Raw genomic sequence first — 22080 nt, 5'->3', positions numbered from 1 at the left:
TAGTGTGCAGAGTTCTATTTATTTTTATGAAAGTAGTGATTCCCCCCCCCCTTTCATACTTTAAAACTCTGCGACAGTGGGGGGCCAATAAATTTTTCGGGTTTAGTGGCCACTGGTCTGTTGGCAGGGTTAGTAAAAAAAACAAAAAAAAAAACGTTTTTTTTTGTTTAAACCAGGTTTTTTTGGTTAAAATACTATTTGCGAGAAAAAATTAATTTTCGGAAGGTAATTAAGGTCCCATGTAATTAACAGTTATTCAATAGTCACATTATACCTAATTTCTTGATTAATTAAAGAGATAAGAACAAAATCTTGTAACTAAATTAAATAATTAAAATAGCTTTCTGCGGGGAAATATTGATTGAAATGTTTGACTTGATTAACATATTAGTATGCATGTATATTAGAGTGTCCCAAGATATAATGGCGAAAAAAAAATTTGTGAAATCGACTACGCATACCCTCCAAATTTTTTCCATTTCACCTCAGAAACATGAGAAAAAAGTTTCATTGCAATAAAATAATGGGAACCCGTGCCGACTTGAGGTCAAAGTTGGACCTGAAATCCTGTACGGCGACTACAGTGGAAAGAATGCTAATTGCATAATTCCTTACTACACGCGACATCAATTAATTTAAAGCAGATATTTACAACAATATTGGACTAAAAGAACACATTGCTGTACATATTTTTAATTCAATGTTTGATTTTTGCAGGTTAGGATAGAGCTTCCACTGTTCTTGAACGCAATGTAACACAGATTGTTTTTGTTCCTCATCAGCTGTTAGCAAACCATGAAAGTCCTGCATCATTTTTACAGCTCTTTCAGCTGCATCGTTTACTGCTCTAAGCATTGAGACAGTCTTTTTCACATCAAGGAATGAAATATTATTGACCATACCATAAAATCTGGATGAATTTTTGTAGAGCAGCTTTTGAGATAATTAGGTCCACATTTTCGTACACTTTTATCAAAAAGCACAAACCTTTGTTGGGTGCTTGAACTGCCAAAATGCATTGAAGCCATGGTTTGACGTATATTGTCACTACAAACAAGCAGAGATCAAACAATGCTTCATTTTCCTTCGTATCTAATTTTAGTTGTGAACTAAATAAAATAGTAATAGTTTTAGGGAGTAAATCGTTCGAGCCATCCATCGAGCTTTGTGCATGGCTCCCGGTGATCTTATTTTAAATTCATTTTCTGTATCTCCACCTAAAAATATGATAGGCAGTTTTATCAACTCTTGACAGTCATATTACTAAGTTTAGCACGGTAAAAGTCAAGTAAATTATCCAAGTTAGGGTATAGTTCGGAGCAGCTCCTCCATAGCACTGTATTTTAGTGGGATAGACGAGTTCATATATATATGACGGCGGCAAGCAAAGGAAAGCATTTCTCTATCAAATTTTTGCTCAAGAATAGCGCAAGAACCACTTAAAGGACCTGTTCTGGAAGCTGTAGTATCACAACAGCTTAACTTTGTTGAGAGTTTCCAATCCAAAACTACCTTTCAAACAGCCTTTGTTTGTTCTTTTCCTGTGGAATTATCCAGTTTAGACTCAGCAATGAGTTGTTCCGTCACATCCATATAAAATAACTATAGATAAGCCATCTTTTGATTTTTGAGCATACAAAGCAGGCAACAGTTTCATATTCCAAGGTAAATTCGCAACATATGGTACCTCGTACTGAAAACAAATTTTTCTTCTTTCCTCGTGCTCCTTCCGCTTTTCGGTTCGAATTCTTTGAATTGAAGATTTACCCATGGGACATTCATCAATGTTACAAAGTTCGTCAATAGTAGCTTCAAGAATAAACACATAATCTCGCATACTTGGACACCTGTCCAATGCAACAACTGACTTTGGAGTAATAAAATCGCTCCTCATTACATATTTACTTGTTCCAGGTTCTGATAATACTTGTTCCAGGATCTGGAATACTTGTTCCAGGTTCAGATATATTTGTTCCAGGTTCTAATATACTTGTTCCAGGTTCTGATAAACTTGTTCCAGGTTCTAATATACTTGTTCCAGGTTCTGATAAACTTGTTCCAGGTACTGATTTATATGTTTCAGGAAAATTTTCTGAATTAATATTTTCACTAGAACTTGAAGAGGAATCTTCTTGTACATGCTCATACAATTCCGAGGATGTTGAAGTGGAATCGTATTTAATGCGCCTGTAGTAGGCAAGTTTTTTTATTATCCACTCCACCTAAAGTGACCACGTCGGCTGGGCTCTCTTTTGGAATTGCAAGAAAATCCCATCTTCCTCTATTTTGATTAACCGAAGTGCATCAGCATGTGTAATATTGAATAAATTGTTTAAATTACTCTAAAATTCTTGTTGACGCTGCCTGAATACTACTTGCAGTTTCTTTGCATTTTTTTTTAAGTCTCCCCAAATTTGATTTAGGTTTTTTAGTTTATTCACACAATTTGGCAACGATTTGGTGGGAATGCGTGCCTTTTCCCAAAGGATGATGCATTCCTGAAAAGCGAGATTTGCACTTTCACTGATGGTTAAATTTTACTTCTCGAATGTTATAAAACAAAACAGACAGAGCATGTCCGTTAGAGGGAAGTTTGCAAGCCCGTAGTTTGGTGTTTTACGACTCCTATTAAAAATGTCTCTTTTTCAAACTTTGCAATTCCACTGCCTATGGAAGGACTATACTGCGCTCGCTGACCGGAATGTATTCGTACTGACATGTTTGACAGTTTTCAAATTGCTACGGATAAGTCCCCCCCCCCCAACATACGTTTTTCTGTTTTCATTTGTTTTCTGTGCGCTATTTACAGTTGTTTTGAGCTTCGCAAAGTATCGCATCTCCAGCGTTCGCTTGCTTATGAAAAACACGTGCTATTTACACGTTTAGGCCTTTAGGCGCAAGTCGGCACGGGTTACCCTGCTTCAAATTGCATGAAATTTTTTTTTACAACAGTTTTGATATAAAAGGAAAAAAATAAGAGGGTATGCATTTAAAAAAAACGACTTTCATTTTTTTGGGACACCCTAATGTATATATAGACCCTTTATGATATGAAATACTTCAAGAAGTGGTTGTGATGCGGGTTAAGATAAAATATGATGAAGATCCAAGAAAAAAACTTTATAAAACCAACATAATATGAATAATTATCGAATAAAGGTAAAAGTTATATTTTTAAGCATAATCTTTTCAAAAGAACAATTTTAATATTTTTTCTTTCTGATCTTACATAACACTGATTTTTATATACACAATGTTGCAAATATTGAAGTAAAGCAAAATGTACAACAGTACATGATTGAACAGTCAAAAATTAGATTGCTGTTGTACTGACAAAGTTTAAAAAAAAGTGCTGCTCTATATTCGACTCCATTCTTATTTTGGAAAAACTTGGAAAAGATATCGACTATCGCTAAAACAAAGAACCAAATCAAAAATACAAAAATTGGTGTAACATGGCTTAAATTACAGCTTATTTACTGGCATACATGTTGCATCCAGCATTGAAGTTTAAAACATATTAAATGCAAACTCTTTAGAACAAATAAATGTGTAGCAAATTCTATTTCAAGAAATTTTTTTGCCAAAAACGCCCAAATCTTCCCCCCTTTTTCCCAAATCTTCTGCAACAGCATGGGTGCAAGTTTGGTGATGTGTTCAAGACGGAAAATATTTTCAGCCCCCCCCCCCCCCCCACGCGGACTTAAGGAAAAATTTGTATGTATAAATGTTGCAGATTTTAACAATGTCAGTTTTGCAATCTGTTTGATTTAAATTTTAAGCCTTAAAATTGTAATATTTAAGTGTTTTGACATCATAAGTCCAAAAAATCTAAAATCCGGCAATAAGGGGGGGGGGGGGTCTGGGAGCTCTCTCCCAGAAATTTTTTCAAATTGAAGTCCAAAAAACGCTGTGGTAGGCCATTTTGGTAGAGTTCAGGGAAAGGAGGAGTTCAGGGACTCTTACATCAATTATTTCAAACTGATAGTCCCAAAATCACAATATTGGGCAACCTTCAAAAAATATTAAAGAAAGAGGGGGGGAAGGGACGCTATGGGCTTTCCCAAAATCGAAGATTTAAAAACGAAATTGTAATTTAAATTTCATAACGTTTATACGCTTTTTGAATGCACTATTGAAGGGATGGAGTTCAGGAACCCTCCTTCGGCAATATTTCGAAATTGAAGTTTCAAAAACGCAATTTTAGACGATGTTGGATAATGTAAGGGGTAAAAGCGTTTGCAGCACACCACCATTAGTTTTTTGCCTGTTCCTAAACATCTTCGTTGTAGCAATAAAATTGCTTAGGACATAAGATTTTCACTTTTGCAACATAAATCAGTTCTGATTCAAAAGTCTACCCAAGGTAGCGCCAACAAACTAGAAAAGAAGGAAAGGTGGGGGAAGGGTAAGGCCGACTAATGATAATGAACTGTCACCATTCCCCCACAGTCTTCATTTGAAAAAGAATTCTTTTATAAGATAGCAGGTGGTGAAATTAGCCATAAAAAATCGCTTCAGTGAAGTAAATATATTTTTTAAACAGGGTACCTTTCCAACATTCATTAATGAAAAAAAGAAATAGGGGAACTGAATCCTAACTCCAGGCAGGGTTCCCGAATCACATCCCTCTTAAGGCACTCAAATATAGCCAAAAGTGGCGCTTTAAATATTTCAACATTAAAGAATTTTCGGAGAACTCCCGAACCGATTCCTCTGAGTTCACCACAAATGTCCAAAATTTCAATTTTTAAGGCTTCAGTTTTTAAATTGTTTTGTAGGAATAGTACCCCTCTTACCTATAAACATGACTTATGATAGCCTAAAAATTTTAATACTTTAATTTTGGAAACTTTTTGAAAACATCTTCCTACACTCTTCCCCCTTAAGTCATCCAAAGATAGCCCAAAACAAAGCTCTTAAAATTTCAGAAACTAAAATATTTCGGGCTGGGGGTGCGGAATACCCCGCCTCCCTTTCATTGTGTTTACTAAACGCAGTGTAAGTTTTTGTTTAAGATTTATTTTTCTATTGAGAGAGCACCTCCATTCCACACATCGCCAAAGACAACCCAAAGTTTTAAGACTTCAATTTCGAAAATGTTTCGAGAAAGACCCCTGAATTCCCTAACTCTTAACTCACTCAAAAATAGCCAAAATAGCATTTCAATACTTCGGGGAGAGAGACCCCCCCCCCCCAAACTCTTTCCTCTAAGTTCACTAAATTTTACTTAAATTTGCGGTTTCCCCTTTTCATCACCGAAGATTTAAAAATTTAAATTCTAAAACGTATTGAGAGAAAACCGTTGAATTCCCTCTTCTTAAGTCTTCCAAAGATTACCTAAAGCTGAGTTCTGAATGCTTCAGCTTGGAATATTTTTTGGGAAAGGAGAACCCCGAACCCCAAGACGGTCCAAAGTTGCGCTTTTAAGACTCCAGTTTCGGAATTTCGCCTAAAGAGAGCCACCTCCCTCCCTCTTGACATTGCCAAAGACAGCCTAAAAGATTTAAGACTTCAATTACAAACACTTTTCGGGAGAGGGTCGCAAATGCCCTTTAACTTAAGTCATTTAAGTATAGCCTCAAATAGTTTTTAATACATCAGCTACAAAACATTTTCATGTTAGAATACCAAAACCATCTCTCATAAATTCACCAAAGATTGCCTAAATTAGTGTTTTTAAGACTCCAGTCTTCGATTCTTTTTTAAAACCCACTTTTACATCATTAGAGACAGCCTAAAACTTTTTGACTTTTAAATTTTTAATAGTTTGCAGTGGAGAAATATCGAACCACTCCTAGCTTCAAAAATATTTTCAATTCAGTTTTTCGATATTTTATACTGTAACCCGTGAGTAACACCCCCCCCCCTCCTTCGATTGTCCAAGATATCAACGTTTTAAGACCTCAGTATCTTGGGTTAATTTGCGCACAGATTACCCTCTTTGCAAGAGCAGCGTTTTTTCGCGAACTCGTGCGCTGCCGTTATTTTTCTCCTTTCCTTTCTCTACTCCCCCACCCATATTTCCATTCTAGCGAGTGTTCGATTCAATGACATTAGAATTTAGAGATACCTCAAGTCTTTGTCAAAAATGCAGGAACGGTTTGCCCATCGGTGTTTCCAACCAGCTTGAAATCCCCCCCCCCCGATTATTTCCAAAATTCCCATTTTCATTAAAATCTTCAAAATCCTTGATAGACGGAAATCCGTCCTGAGACGGAAGGTCTTGCACTCATGTGCAACAGTGACTGAGTGGTGGAAAAGCCAGGAAAAAGAAATTGAAAATGCAATGCAACCGTCTTTAAAAGTCTTCAACATTACTAAAACCAGCTTCAGAAAAGTGCAGTGCATATATTTTCGTCATTTAGATATCATTCATAACTCAAAAATTGATTGGGCTCTGGAAAAGCTTCAAAACTTGCTTTTTGTTCAAAGTACTAAATAACATAAAAATAATATTAATTTATAACGTAAAAGTTGCTATGTATTTATGCAAATGTTATTGTGGTGTAAAGTTGATTTTATGTAATTGTAAAAAGATTCATACGCATATTTCTGAAATGAGCTGAATACATTACATATACATGGTGTCCGAAAAGTCCTCGACACATAGCAATGGTATTTTAGGTTAAATGTGTCAAGGACTTTTCGGACACCCCGTATATTTATTTACAAATGTAATTTTACAGTTTTTGTTTGTAACAGATTAAAAATATTTTGCTTTAAACCAAAAGAGCCGTTGTTTTCTCCAACAGTCTTTTGAAAAAATTCATTTAGTTGAAAGTCTTGAACAAAAAGACTAGCTTTGAAGCTTTTCCCAATCCTAATTTGTTTCTTATTCAATATGTGTGGGGAAATCAATGTAAACCTGTAAAATGGATTTTTCTTTTGGCTTTAAAAAAAAAACATTTTTTAAAAAAACCGCATGGTTTTTTTAAAAAACCAATTGGTTTAAACCAACGTGGTTTAAACCAAACAACCCTGTCTGTTGGAACATATCTGAATCTTGACCTTTCAAGGGACTTGTGTATTTTATGAAACTTAAAATAAAACTAATAATAATGCTGCAGATTATTTTCAACTACCCAAAATAGTGTCGCAGACTGGCTAGTAAGTTTCTCCTACTGGGACCACAACAAAAAACATCGCGAATATACGCTTCAAAAATACCAGAAACTAGAAAGTTTTTGAACACAAAGAAAAATTACTAGAAAGTATTTAAAATGTTTAAATTAACAAATTACTGTAACAGCTTACCAATGAAATATGTACCAAGAGAAACAAAAGCTATTTTCCAACACGCACTTAATCAAACAAAAACTTCTCATACTCTGCTAAAAATGAGCAAAGTGATTCAAATTGCGATGTTTAAAGCGGAAAACATCCCCAAAATCAATTAACTATTTCAGCCAAAAAAATGCTTAGTAACTGAAATTTCAATGTATGAAAAGTAGAAATGTCTCAACATTAGAAATGTCCATAACATAAACACTATAAAAATACCATACATTAATTTGCTATCCAGACATGCTTTCAAAATACCTATTATATTTTATGTAAAATAACACCTTCATATTTTTATAAAATGCTAGAGTCAACTTATTTTCAGAAATTCAGTACCTAAAGGAGGCACGTTTATAGAATATGTCTCAGGGTTTAAGCTGGGTTCAAAAGTTCTTTAGCATAAAAGCTAAAATTAAGGGAAAAGTTTTAGCAAAATGCTAAAAAATGTTTACATTCTCATTTCTTTCTAAATGCCTCTGTGTTTCATCTCCAGTTGAAAATAATTGAAAATTTCTTCTATGATATCTTTAAAGCAATAAGTACAGCAGCATTTTTTTAAACATAAAATAAAAGTCTTGGATTATGCTTAACATTAAGAAAGCATATGTTTGGTTTTTAGAAAATCGCCTCCTCCTAATAATGCAGTTTTTGAGCGGACATACTGCAGGATAAGACAAAGTATTGAACTTGATTGTAATTTAAGCATCTTTGCTGAGATTTAAAGATTAAGTTGACTATCGCCATGCGTGCTTCCTGTCTTGGATTATAAGTTTCCTTTTTTTAAAATTAACTTATTTTTTAGTTGAGCAAAAAAGCGAAAGTGCTTTGCTTTACTTTTGCAATTGAGATAGTGTTTTCGCATTTTGCGAAAAATGCGATCGTAGCAAAAACCCTGATACAGGGTGGCGACAGGAACTGTGAGAAAAAAGTTCCCTGACTTTTCCCTGATTAAGTTCACGAAATTTCCCTGATTTACGTTACCAATGATAATGTTTTTCTTTCTTTGCTCTACTTGAAATCCATTGTATGTTTGTACAAAATGCAATATTTTAAACATTTTAAGCTGTGTAAAGTTGTTGAACTAAAGACATATTTTTAAAAAATGCTACTTTTTTAATAAAATGGTTAAAAAAAATATCAAATAAATTTTTTTTGGGGGAAAAAAAACCCAACAAAACAGTATATTAAATATTTCTACATGGAAAGATTAGAGAAAATTAAAAAAAAAAAAACTTTACTTCCAGAAACCTCTTAGCATAAGAAGTTTAAGAAACTATTAAAATTACTCTTAAAAACATATGTGTATTTATGAGAGAAATAAAAAGAAATTGAAATTATTTTGAACTAAGTTCTCAAACAGTATAATAATTGTTGCAAGAATAACAAGTAATAGTGAAAGAATAGAAGTAATGTAGTTATTCTTATATAATTAATTGACATATTTATGCAAAGCAGATGAAACCATTTGACATCCATTCATAGGGAGCTTTTCTCTAATCAAGAACATAGGTTTTAATGAATGAATACAGCATTTTAACAATAAAAAAATAAAGATATTTACTTAAGAGTGTCCCATTTTATGAAAAAAACTTCCTTTACCCAATAGATGGCGCAAAATGTTGCACCCTGGTTGTGACGAAAGCATCATGCTCGTTGTACGTTTTAGCCGCAAACTAGTTTTACAACTGACAGGATTTACGCGACATCCAGAAAAGGGGACAAACCGGAATTTGTGTGGAGGAGATATTGTTCTTCAGAGGAGTCAGTGAGGAATGTCTTTCATTGTTCGAAACACACCCCTCAAGTGCCTTCAGGCATTGACAGCGCAAAGGAATCGGAAAAGCAAACAAAACCGCTGCAGAGAAATGAGATGAGAGCATTTTTGCTTCGATTTGAAGTTTAGATCAGAAATGATTTCGTTATACCAAGGGTTCATCTTTTTAACCGCGAAAACTTCGGTAAATTTATCGCAACATATTTTAGAAATGTCTTCTTTTTGGCTATTAAATCTACTAATAAAAGTTGTCAATCTAATGTAGTTTTTTTTTTTTAAATATTAATCTTTAGAAGTTTTGTTTCCTTCATGCTGCATTTATAGAAATTGCTAAATAGTAATAGAAAAGTCTGGAAAGTTTGTTAAATCAGACTTGGACAGTTTAAAAGAAAATTGTCTTTGAAAGGTCACATTTTTTTAATCTTTACGAGGAATTTTACCTTTTGTTCATGACAAAGGTCCACAAAAATTACCATGGAATTACAGAGAAAACTTGGTGGTACGAATCTTTTAAAATTTTGAAAAGGAAAACATAGTTTTTTACGGCATTTAACAGGGCCCAGTCGTGCAAAGAGGGGGAGGAACAACTCCTCCCCCCGAGATCGATCTTAGTTTTCGCCTAACTTGGAAATAGTCGGGGGGCTACGGGGGAAAAAACTGCAAATTGTTATAAAATTATGAAACTCGGCATGGTTGTAGACATTGTATAAACAAAAATTTTACAAAGGGGAGGCATTCCAAAATCCCCCCCCCCCTGGCGGCCATTTTTGGTCCAGAACCAAAAACGGCGATTCTTTTTAAATTTTCGTTATTATAATTTTTTTAATCATTGGTTGTGTCATTCCATAGATGTTTATTACATTTTTTATTATTTAAAACTCCAAAAAAATCTAATTTCAGAAATAACTTCACAAAAAATGGTTTTTTAAAAATAAAATCAATATTTTTAAATTATGAGTTCTCTGAAGTGAATTTTTCCCCCATAACAGAATTACAGGTTTCTGAATTTGAAGATACATTACATTTGTGTTATATCAAAGTAGGATTCCAGTTATCCAAACTCTAATTGCCCGAACTGTCCAATTATCCGGTCATGATGCCCCTCGTTTTAAATGATTGAGCACGCATAATTGAAACTATTTGAGAAGGGTATAATAGAATAAGGACTTGAAGAAAAAAGAGAGAAAAAAAATTAATTTTCAGACAACATAATTCTAATAGAAAGAAATTTAAAGTTAATTTTAAATTTCTGTTTATTATTATTATCACTATTGTTGCTGTTTTTAATTCTCCGTCACCCAATTGATCATCAGTAAGCTTTTTCTCATTTTATAATTAAAAAAAAATATATATATATACATAAACAAATTCAAGTTTTGGAGCACCGTATCAAAGCTGGTGCTTTTAAAATTAAAGTTTATTAGATCATAGATTTCGACTAACTTGAGTATCTTTACTGAAACTTTGAAGGAGTTGATTTTGTGTGTGTGTTATATACAAATATACGTGTACACGGGCGCGGATCCAAAGGGGGGGCAATGGGGGCAATTGCCCCTCCCTGGGAAAATCCAGGGCGCCAGTAGGAAGGGGGCGGCGAAGGCGTCCCCGGACGAATATTTAAATACCAAAAAGAAAGAACGAAAGATAGTTGGAAATTTTATTTGTCTCATTCACCAGTTCTCAACCTGTGTAAAGTGGGGCGCTTCCCTGCCTCTCTGGGGGGCGGGGGGCAATATCCGCCAGTTATGAGCTTTCTTTCTGAATTTGGTAGGAAAATTTTGGAATTGGGTACAAAAGAAAGACATTTGGAAAATTTATTTGGTTTATTCACCAGTTCTCAATGTGTGTAGAATAGGGCACGTCCCCTGGGGCACAATATCTGCAACTAATGAATTTTCCTTCTAAATATAGGGAGGAGGGGAGTTTTGGAATTAGGACAAAAGAAAGAAATATAATTAGAAAATGTATTTGTCTCATTTACCGATTCTAAACCAATATCAAGAAGGGCGCTTCCACGCTCATCTTAGGAGCGCAATATTCACAACTTAAAAAGTTTCCCTCCAAATTTAGGGGGAAAGTTTTGAAATTGGGTTTAGAAGAAAGACATTCAGAAAAGTTATTTGGTTTATTCACCAGTTCTCAATCTGTGGAGAGCGGGGCGCGTTCCCCTAGGGGGCGCAATATCCGTAACTAATGAGTTTTCCTTTGAAATTTATTGAGGAAGTTTTGGAATCAAGTACAAAAGAAAGAAAGATACTTGGAAAATTTATGTGTCTTATTCATCGGATCTCAACCTGCGGGCATTGATCAGCATATCTCAGTAAATGAACCTGTAAAATTAAATTTAACCTAGAAAAAGGTGATTCAACATTTTATCTGATAACAATTTGCACCAGTAAGAAAAGTGACTTCCTTGAAAACTTCTAGATGTCTCTGTAAGTATAACGTACGTAACCTTCATAATGGTCAAATCAAAACCTTTGTTACAAGTTAGTTCAACTTACTGGCTGATGGTCAGTAACTCGCGGATCACACTATAATACTTCCTGTGCAATTTAAATTAACGCTTATCAATATAATGTTTACTTAATCTGTTACTTTTCCAAGTCTAAAACTTTAAAGTATAAAATTGAGATGAAGATTTACTTAATCCATTTGCACAAATTTGACATTTTTATGCTTGTATTTGCAATTTATTCCCAGAATTTTAAGCTTTGTCTTAAAATTTTGGTACATTCAAATATAAAAACCATTAAACGTTACATAATATATGAAGTACCTACTTTCTAAAAAAGTTTCGTGTCTACAAGGTAATGATTTGAGCCTATTACGAGTACGCACACAATATGTAAAAATCTTTACTTTCCAAGTTCAATTTTTTTTTTTTTTTGAAAGTTCATATATTATCATACATAATACTTTGCTCTTTGTTATAAAGGGCAAATATATGCACAAAGAAGTCACACCTGCGCAAATGGATTGAGCAAGGTTTTTTTATTAAATAAGAACTATTTTCAGATCATCTTTGTCCTTCGTTAACATTAGAAAATATTAATTACTTCTTGAAAAATAGTTAAAATCGTTGTTGAAATAAAATATCACGAAATTTTAATGATCTCTGTTGCGTCAATTTAGAAAGATATTCATTGCGGATTAGGAAAGATTCTGTGGCGAGCACTCGTAGGCCAACCCTCCACTTCTTGTTCACCCACCTGTTTCTAACAACACGGAAAATACACACGGGGACGTCCTCCCTCCCCCCTCTCTCTTCCTCGACTACAATCACTGCCGCCTGAAGCACAAGCTACAAGCACTGACATCCGATACCACTGGCCATCACTTCAGGCACACGCATGGAAAGCCTCACTTTTTCGCAAAAATCTAGTTCATCTGCAAAACTCACTGATGGCGATATTTGTCCGGCGGGATCTCCACGCGATCACGAACAATTGGTTTTAGAGAAAAAAAAATCTAGACTGATTTATGAAGAATATGAAGGAATGAAACTTGTTACAGAAAGTTTATGGTCCATATGGAATCATTTATTAGCATAAAAATGAGAAAAAAGCCGAACTATTAATAAAATAGACCTTAATTTCACGTATCCTTACTTATTCGAGTTTTTGACGCCATCTATTGGCACTTTAGGCAACTATAAGATTAGTGGACAGAATCGAGTAAGTTTCAGAACACGTGAGCATTGAAAATTTTTTTAATGATATTTACAAAATATTTCAATCGCAATGCGTCTACATTGTTTCTATGGTTCAGAGAAAAAAATCTCGAATCTCTGTGTTTAGATGATTTTTCATGAATGTGTTCAAGAGAAATATTTCATATTTGACAAAAAGTACTTTTTAATATCATTTTGTGATAAATGTAGGTAACTCAGCAGCAATTTACTTCATGTACGTTGTTTTTTACACATTCATCTGATATAGTAAAAAGCTTCATTGCAATCCGGCGATTAGATTTTTTTTGTCGCTGTTCCCAAAGAGTCAAGTTTAGCATGTTTTTCTACCGGAACAGCCTTAAGTACACAAGTTAACTCTATTTCAAACGATTTCAGTATGTAACCAAAAAAAATCTTAGATTGCTTTTGTAACAAACAACTTTGAAATGCAAGAAAAAAAAGCAATTAGTTAATTTCAAAATATATAAAAGAAGAATACAACTTGGTTATAAAATTAAAGAATCACTTAAGTCTGAAGAAAAGAAAACTTTCATGATCTGCGGTATCAACAAATAGTATAACGGCAAAAAACAAAGTTTTTTTATTAAAAGTTCAATTTTAGCAATTAAATTAAAAACGCGAAAAAGTAATAACTTTTAAGCTTTTATAGTATTAATTCAAAAACCAAAGATTTCTTCTTGAAATCGTAATTACAGTATGCTAATTACTTCGAGACAATGGAATAAAGGCAAAGAAGCTAAGACATTAATGAAGGCTTCCTCTTTGCCTGTATGGTTGTTTATTTTATGTAGCATTGAAAGTGTAAAAGGAAATTTCAAGCTAGGTAAAATAAACAACCTAACAGACACGAAGCAATCTTAGGAAGTTCATCCTGTGGTTAATAAGTAAGATTCAATGCTTTGACAATGAGGAAAAAAGATGCACAAATATGCGGCACTGTATAATCGCACCTCATTTTTTTTTTGAACAGATAATTGGCGGAAAATGCGTAGGGAATCAGAGTACTTAATTTTGTAAAGCAAAAAAAAAAAAATTTCTCTTCATAAAATCAATTTTCCCAGATTTTTTGTAATTTTTTCAAAATTCCCTGATATTTCTCCGACTTTTCCCTGATTAATAAAGTTTCCTGACTTTTCCCTGATTTCCCTGATCTGTCGCCACCTTGTGATATGTCTAAATAATTCGTGATATCGATATGAATTAACTTTTTTAAAATAACCATTCCTGCAAGGTATATTGCACGAAAAAACAAGAATCTCGCCTGCGTGAAACCAATAACAAGTGAACAAGTTTGAACAGATCTAAGATTGCCTTTGGGTTGCCAAACCATAGACTAATAATAAGAGTAGACCGAGCTTTTCCAGACTTGCTGATGAAAAAATTGGTTCATGGATACATCATGTGACTGGTGGGAAGCTTGGCGAAAACTTTAGCAGCATGGTTGCTAGATTTCAACATTATCTATAGTTTGGCACTCAACATGTATTTTAAGACGTAACGTGTTTTCATTATAATTTTTTTCCAGGTGCAGAGATTGAACTGTTTTTCTTTTAGTTATGCATTATTTTGACATTAAAAGTAATAAGTTTTTGATCACAGTTTTCAGTAACTTTTATTTCATTTGGAACTGCTACGTCAGTGTTGTCGTGAACGTAATGGCGTAAACGTTTTGAGTAAACACAAAAATGTACTAATCGGTATCCAAAATTGAAATTGTAGGTAAAAATCTTACCGTTTGCCGATTCATTTTGGGCGCTTGCATCTTTAATTGCTTAGAGAGTTATTGAAATTGACTAAAGAAAATGCACAATACTATCTAAACGAAATACTCACTATACAGGGGTCTGGCCAGAGGAAATTTGGGTCCGTTAACGAACCCTTCACAAAAATCTGAACATCCACAATGGACCTTTCACAAAATCCCGACCAATCAAAACGGACCCACCTCAAAATTCTGATAAACAAAAACGGATCTTTCACAAATTGTTTATTGGAAGAGCAAATCTCAAATCAAAATAAAGCTGCATATTTCCAACGATAATGTTTGGAACCTTTTTTAAAGTTTAATTAGAGATATTAACTTATACAAAATCTGCTAATTTTGCAAAAGAAAAAAAAAAGGCGCTCTTATGAGGCTCCTTCAAGCGATAAATAACTACTAAGGCCAAATAAATATAATGCTTGTTGTTGATTTCTATGAAAGAAATTAACAGCTGAAAGTGAGTTTGGTTTATAATTTTGCTTGTTTGTTTTATGCAGCGGTGTTGTAGCAAACTTCTCTGAAAAAGTATTCGTAAGCACTTTTCTCCCTGCTCATGATTTAATAAACAATAATATACAGGGAAATGAAGTTAGAACTGCAAAGGATAGCAGGGATGGGGGGGGGGAGAATGTGATCGCTTCAGATAGGGTTACCAACTTTAAACTTATCGCCACTTGTGGCGGGGCGATGTTTAATTGATATTTTGTTAGAAAGTTGTATGGGTTTAAATTTTCGATGATAAAAAGGATAATTTTAAATAAACTCTTTTTCATCGTTTTTTTCTTTAGATGTCTACATTTTGAAAAGCGCAATCTTTTTAGATTCAATATGAGAATCCTACTTTATTCTTTTTTCTAGCTAACTTCGCTTTATTGGGATGCAAATAAATGAAAGTCTCTTTATTTTTGTAACAACACTCATTTTAAGTTTTTAAAGCGGAATTCCATTTTCTTTTATGAGCCAAAAATTTAAATGCTAAATCGATGGTTCATTTTTTATGTATTTATTTCTTTATTTATTTTTGATTAAACCAGGGCTTGCAAGTTTCTGCCGGGGCGGTTAAAACCACTGGTAGAAACTGGTTAAAACCGGCATGGCAAAAACTACTTTCTGCCACAATTTCGGCAGAAACTGGCAAAAACTCTCAAAATGACAAAAAAAAAATATTGACAGACAGTAGAAAATGCATGGAAAAAATAATTGTTAACCAAAGCACAGTTTACTTTACAATATTATCACAATTCATAATCAAACGTTACATTGTTTGGACCCTGCAGTTGCTTCTTGGAAAAGGTGGTTCCAAAAAGCTGAAGTTTCTCAATTTAATATGCACGAATGAGAAACTTCAGAATATTCTTGCAACAGAAGAGCTAGCAGGCAATGCATCAAGGAACGAGCAATATTCATGAAACTTTCAAATTGTATATTTTTTAAAACTGGTCCATCATGTAGTAACTAGGGTATTGGTAAAAATTCAACTAGAAAAATGAGTTTCGAGAAGTGGGGCCAATTTGTTTTGCAAAGCTGTGATATTAGGTACAAAATTTAGATAATATCGGGAAGTAAAATTTGACACTTTCTTCTTGAAGCACATGATAATTTCAATCACAAGCAACTTAGATGAAGCTTATTTGCGAGCACATTGCAAACAGTAATGCCAGTTTAATTCTGTATGTCACTCCTCTATCCTAAGAACCTATATGGTTTTTGTCCTTTGTTAGATTAATCCAAATATTTCGAGCAACAGCAATTGAATAGTTCCCTTTCTGTACTAAATCCAGGGCAATAGCATAACATTTTATTCTTTACAAAAATGAAATGAAGTTAACTTTTTAGTTTAAACAAATATCATTTAATAATTACTTTAGTTTTTTAAGACAATTTTAAGTTTTTGCCAGTTTCTGCCGGTTTTAACCGGTTATAACCAGTTTCTGCCACTGGCAGGGCAAAAACTAGTTTCTGCCGGCAGAAAACCAACCCTGGATTCAACTATGTCCAGACATTAATTAAATGTTTATCATAGGACTCTAAAGTGCAATTCTAAAATAATTTTATGAGAAATATTTATTTTACAAGCCGTTTTTATACTTTTGATGTTTTTACTTTGAGGATTGTGATCTGTTTGCATCAGCTATGGGAATCTGATTTTTCAAATTTTCGATGTTTAGTACGCTTTGTTAAGAGCTAAACAATTAAAATATTTGTTTATTTTTGTAAAAATCATGGAGTTTATAAATTTTAAACAAAATTTTGTATTTTTTTATCGATGTCTTGGTTCAAAAAGTTAAATGCTGAACCCCTGCCTGAATTTCTTTATCACGATTATTTTAAATACTATACATATAACATTTCTAGTACAATTTAACATAATGTAGAATGGTAAATAAATATTGATACTTGAGGGATTCCCATCTCCCAAAGAGCGATGCCGCCCTCCCATACTCCAATACTCGAAAAACACTCAAGAATGATATTCCCAACAGAAAAGAGGAAAAACACTCAACATCTCAAAATTCAAAAATTTCGTTTTTACAAAAAAAAAAAAAAAAATTGCAAAATTTGATTTTTCACAAAAAACGGACCCTGTGAAAAATCCTGGACAGACCCCTGCTATATTAACAAAATATTTACAACTTAGAATAACAAATTTACAAATCGGACTCCATAAAAATCCGTGTTCCATCAATTCTATTTATTTTATTTCTCGCGGGCGTTAATCGTCTGCTACATCAATGCCCGCTGTTGCTAGGATATCCACCAGTCATGGTTTGGTTTATGAGCAGCAAAAGGGTTGCCATAGCTCGGTCTATTCTTATTATTAGTCTATGTGCCAAACACAGGTTCCTTTTGCCAGGGATGCCATGCTTAAAAAATTATCGCCTCATTGGCGAGAAAGATATTTCAATTTTGTGCAAAAAAAATGGATGTCGCCAAATGGGGGAGTATTTCACATCTGTACCCAAGAACTTATGATGAAAGTTGAAGGCAACAATTTAAAATAAGAATTTAAACATAACAAATTCTCACTGATCTCGATATTTTACACAAATGTAGCTGTCACGTATACCTTATTGCTCGAAAAAATCTTCATCTTGCCTTGTACTTTGGGCAAAAACAGGAAAATGTTTCAAAGAATATACCCAATATCAAAGGGTGGGAGAGCTAGGTTTTCCATGAAACTAAATCATCCCAATCCAATAAAAGAATAGCAAAGATTTTTATGGAGTAAAGCAGACTACCATGTTGACAAAATTGGGGCTGATATATTACCAATTGATGGCTTTTTTGGCATTTTTAAAAGTTTATCAGAAAATGAAAACAAAATTTTTAGTGAATATTATCTTAAAATTAATTGTTTAGTATATTTGCAAAAAAAACTGACTTTACTGACTAAATTCTGTAAATACTGACTAATACTGACTTTAACTGACCAGTTTTATGCCATGAGAATAAAATGTAGACGATTCAATAGTCTCTGAATTCATTAGTTTTTTAAATAAATGTTTGATGTACTACTTCTTTTCATTACAAAATTATTTGTAACGTTTATGCCTTATTCCCGGTCGATTTGATGCTTTTTATTAACACCTAAGCAGTTACAGAGATTTTTCATGCCCAAAACTTCAGGTTTCCCTGTGGCATTTCAACCATGTACCTAAGTAGAAAAAAAATAAAGTATTACTTGTAAAATTCAGCATATGCCTTTTTCCTCGGATCAGAAACAGCTACTTTCCAGGCAGCAGAGCTTGCTATGGCTAAAACAATAGCAATGCTTAGATGCTTTTTCAAGTATGATCTAAACAAGCCTCGCAATTGAGGTTTAGCAATGTTTTGCACTGATGATGACATATTTGAAGAATTCCTGAAAAAAAAAAAGAATGTTTTTTAGCATGAGATAATTACATAAAAAAAAAACTATTAAATTAGGAAGTGCTATTTAATCATGTGTTTCATTTACATGTTGACTGATTCATAGAAAGAGAAAGTACCTACTTGCACTGGGCAATGCAGAAGTTCCTACATTGTGATTCTAAATTTTTTACCTCAAATTTTAAAGAAATATTAGCTACTGTGTATTTATTTCATTATCCCATTAACCGCCAAAACTCGAAATAGTTATTTTTCTTGGATAAAAATCATAAAAGTTATCATTCTGAACCTATATAATAGTAATATACTAAAAAATAACAAAAATGCACTTACTTTTACAAATATAAGGTGTTGCGTTGAAGCAACGTCAGTGGAAAAGGAGTATTAATGCTAAGTTTTATCAGAAATTCTTCAGCAGTTTCAATGCTTTTTAGACACAGGAAATTTTTATAATCTTAGTTATGGTTCTTAAACATGCCGAGCACTTTAGAAGAAACTGAAATTCATATAAAATAAGCACATAAATGCATTTTAGAAATTTTAAATTTTGAGGAAAAATCAATTTTTTATAGTTACACATGAAAAGCTTCACTGCAATCGTGATGAAGTGCAACCTTACAAACATTTCAGCAATAGTTTGGCTGTGACAATTCTTGCAGCGTAGTCTTTTATTGTCTGTCGACCTTATGATAAAATGTCCCCCAGATACAGGCATTGGTAAGCTGAATTTTCTTGGCCGTCCAGTAGCTGGACTTTTCTTTTTCATGTCACTATCATAAGGGGTCTGTAAAAGATGAAGTGCAACCTCTCGCCTAAAATCCAATAGTGACTTTCTATTTTCTTCTTTTGATAGTCTTGACAGTTTCCAAGCATTGGTTAATGCAACATCAATATAATTAGAGAATATTGGCCACCACCATTTGTTCCCTTAGACTCTAATTCTGTAATTTGAAACTAAATTGTCACACAAATCAACACCCCCCCCCCCCCCCCATTTTCATGTTGTTTTGCTCAATTATACAAGGTTGACGAACAGAAACCTTCTTCTTCTGGTTTCTGGAATAGCGAGAAACGTTTTTGACAGGCTTAATTTTACCATAGGTTGAACCCATAGTCACAACAGCGTTGTCATTCCATCAAACTACAAGTATCTCGTGTTTCTTTTCATGTTGAAAGTCATAATACCCCTTTTCTTTACTTTTAATACACTTAACTGATTCCAGGGGACAGTTGTCAATGCGATTTTTTCTCATAGTTCCAGTGGCATTGAAACTCAAATATCTAAGATGACAGAGAAGAGGAAATGAAATGAAGAAATTATCGAAGTAGATGGCATGATTTATAGAAGTTTCAATCACTCTGAGCAAATTCATAACTACACTCCCACCGAAGCCAACTTTTTCATATTCTGATGAGTTTGCTGAGGTTGATTTTCCTATATAAATGTCAAAGATGAATACTACCAACTGAGGAGGTTAAAGTCCAAGATTTATAGCCAAATCTTATCGGTTTCCCTTTTAAAAACATTTTCGCTGAATGTTTACCTCTATACGGAATCATTTGCTCATCAATATTTAAATTATGAGAAAATACACCAAATTGTTGGAATTTCTTATTTAATAAATTCAAATATGGTCATACTTTGTACAATCTATAATTGTTATCAATCGCAGTATTGTCAGCCAAGTGCAAATTCTACTTTATTGCTCTGTATTGAGAGCTAGACATCGTTTCTCGAACAATACCCCCGGAACAGAAATGTCTTTATCAAGTGACCAATACATTTCTTCTTGTAGCAATGAATGGTACCCTTGTTAGCAAAAGAATTCCGATAAATATTCGCATGAAGGCTTCCCTAGCTTTAAATTCGGGACGATTTTTTTGCTGGGCATACAAATTTGTTTGTTCTACAAGATGCGATAAAACATCGGAATCAAAAAAAGATTAAAAATATCAACACTAGTTTTACCTGCGAGAGTGTCTTACAGCTTGAATGGGGATCTGTTCTTCATTTTTTGGTTGATACCTATCAATTGGTTCCTGTTTTGTCCATCGCCAATCTTCTGTTTTTCGTTTTTTTACTACGAGATTTGGAACAATTGAACTTTTTTACATGGACTTCAACTTCGTCTGCAGTATCGCCCGGTAAAACTTCATTATCATTATTTAAAATGTTGTCATTGCCTTCTTCTTCATCACTAGCTTGTTATTTTTGGTGTACAACAACATCTGTTTCTTCATTTTCATTATCATCATTTGAGTTTGGTTCGAAAATCTGTTCCAATGCTCCTTCCAAAGTTAGATATCTTGCTTTGGGCAGTTCGAAAGGCAGAGACGAAAAAAAGCTTCCACAGTCAAGACGTGCAGAATAAAAATGAAATATAGTTCTACCCTAAAGCAATTAAGACAGTCAGTCTACCCCTTTTTCGCTGAAGTTGCGTCCACGCAACGCCAGTTTTTACTTCCCCCTCCTCCCCAGCAGAAGCAGTTTCTTTGAGGAATGTTCTGATAAAAAGTGACCTTGACTAAAAGTATTTCATTTCTAAACCAAAACTTTTTTTTACTTTTTCTGACAGGAAACTGGATCACAAATTTAGTCAAAAAAAAAAAAAAAAAAACACGTGAGAGAAACAATTTTTATCATACATAAAAAAAAATTTAAAGCAATTTTTTTATTTAATATCTTCTATTTCTACTAATATTCTTAAATTCAAATTAGCAATCGATAAAAAAATTTCTAGTGTAGTTTCTATGGATATTTATTATAACCGTTGCGTCAACGCAACACCAGCTGGTAATGGGTTAAAGATGTCACGGTTGAATTTTGCTTTCAACTGGAGGGCAATTCCATGACAAGATCAACCAGATGATCAAATTTTCAAAATTAAAATTTCTAAACAAATAAGGTATCATTTTAAAGGTAAAAAGTTTTTATTTTGAAATGCCTGTCTAAAACGTGATGACTTCAGTTAAAAATAAGTTACAGAAGGTTAAACTAAGGTCAACATCTTGAGTATTTTCAAACCTTATTTGGCGACCCTCAAAAAAATTCTGTTTTTTCCAAAAAATACATAAAATGTTATGAATTAAGATGAATAACCATTTAAATATACAATGTATTACAGGTAATGTTGCAAAAATGTATAAAAATATAATTCATTTTGATTTGTAAAAGAATTCCTCTGGGATAAAAAATGTTTTACGTCAGACACCAAAATGCAATTAATTATGCTGAGCCAATAATTTTAAAGCTTCATACATGTATTTCTGTGTACAAAGTAAGATTTTCAATCTCGTTGATGTAACCTATTTTCATTTTGTAACAAAGGAATATTTTTCATTAAAATCTAGGTGTTGGACGTAAAAAAATTTTTACGTCCCGCACTGTTACATTCCTTAAACAGCATATGTTTTCAACGGTGTTTCTCCCTTTTTTTTTTGTCTTTATTCAAAGTTAAAGTGAAACATGCATAAAAAACAATTTAGTGAATTTACTGTACATACATATTAGTGATGTTCCGGATATCCGTATCCGTGGATATCCGGGGGAAAATAAAGATCTGTATCCGGATCCATATCTGTTACTTTTTTGACGGATCTTTTCTATTCTAAAAACTTTTAAATATTTGAATAAAAGACTATTAAACTCCATTTCAATTAGGTTTTATTCCCTATTTAAATTATAAGGTATCATTC

This window comes from Uloborus diversus, chromosome 5 (assembly GCF_026930045.1).
Source record: "Uloborus diversus isolate 005 chromosome 5, Udiv.v.3.1, whole genome shotgun sequence".
Classification (NCBI taxonomy): Eukaryota; Metazoa; Arthropoda; class Arachnida; order Araneae; family Uloboridae; genus Uloborus; species Uloborus diversus.
The sequence above is the reverse complement of the archived record's forward strand: the minus strand, read 5'-3'. Positions refer to the sequence as shown.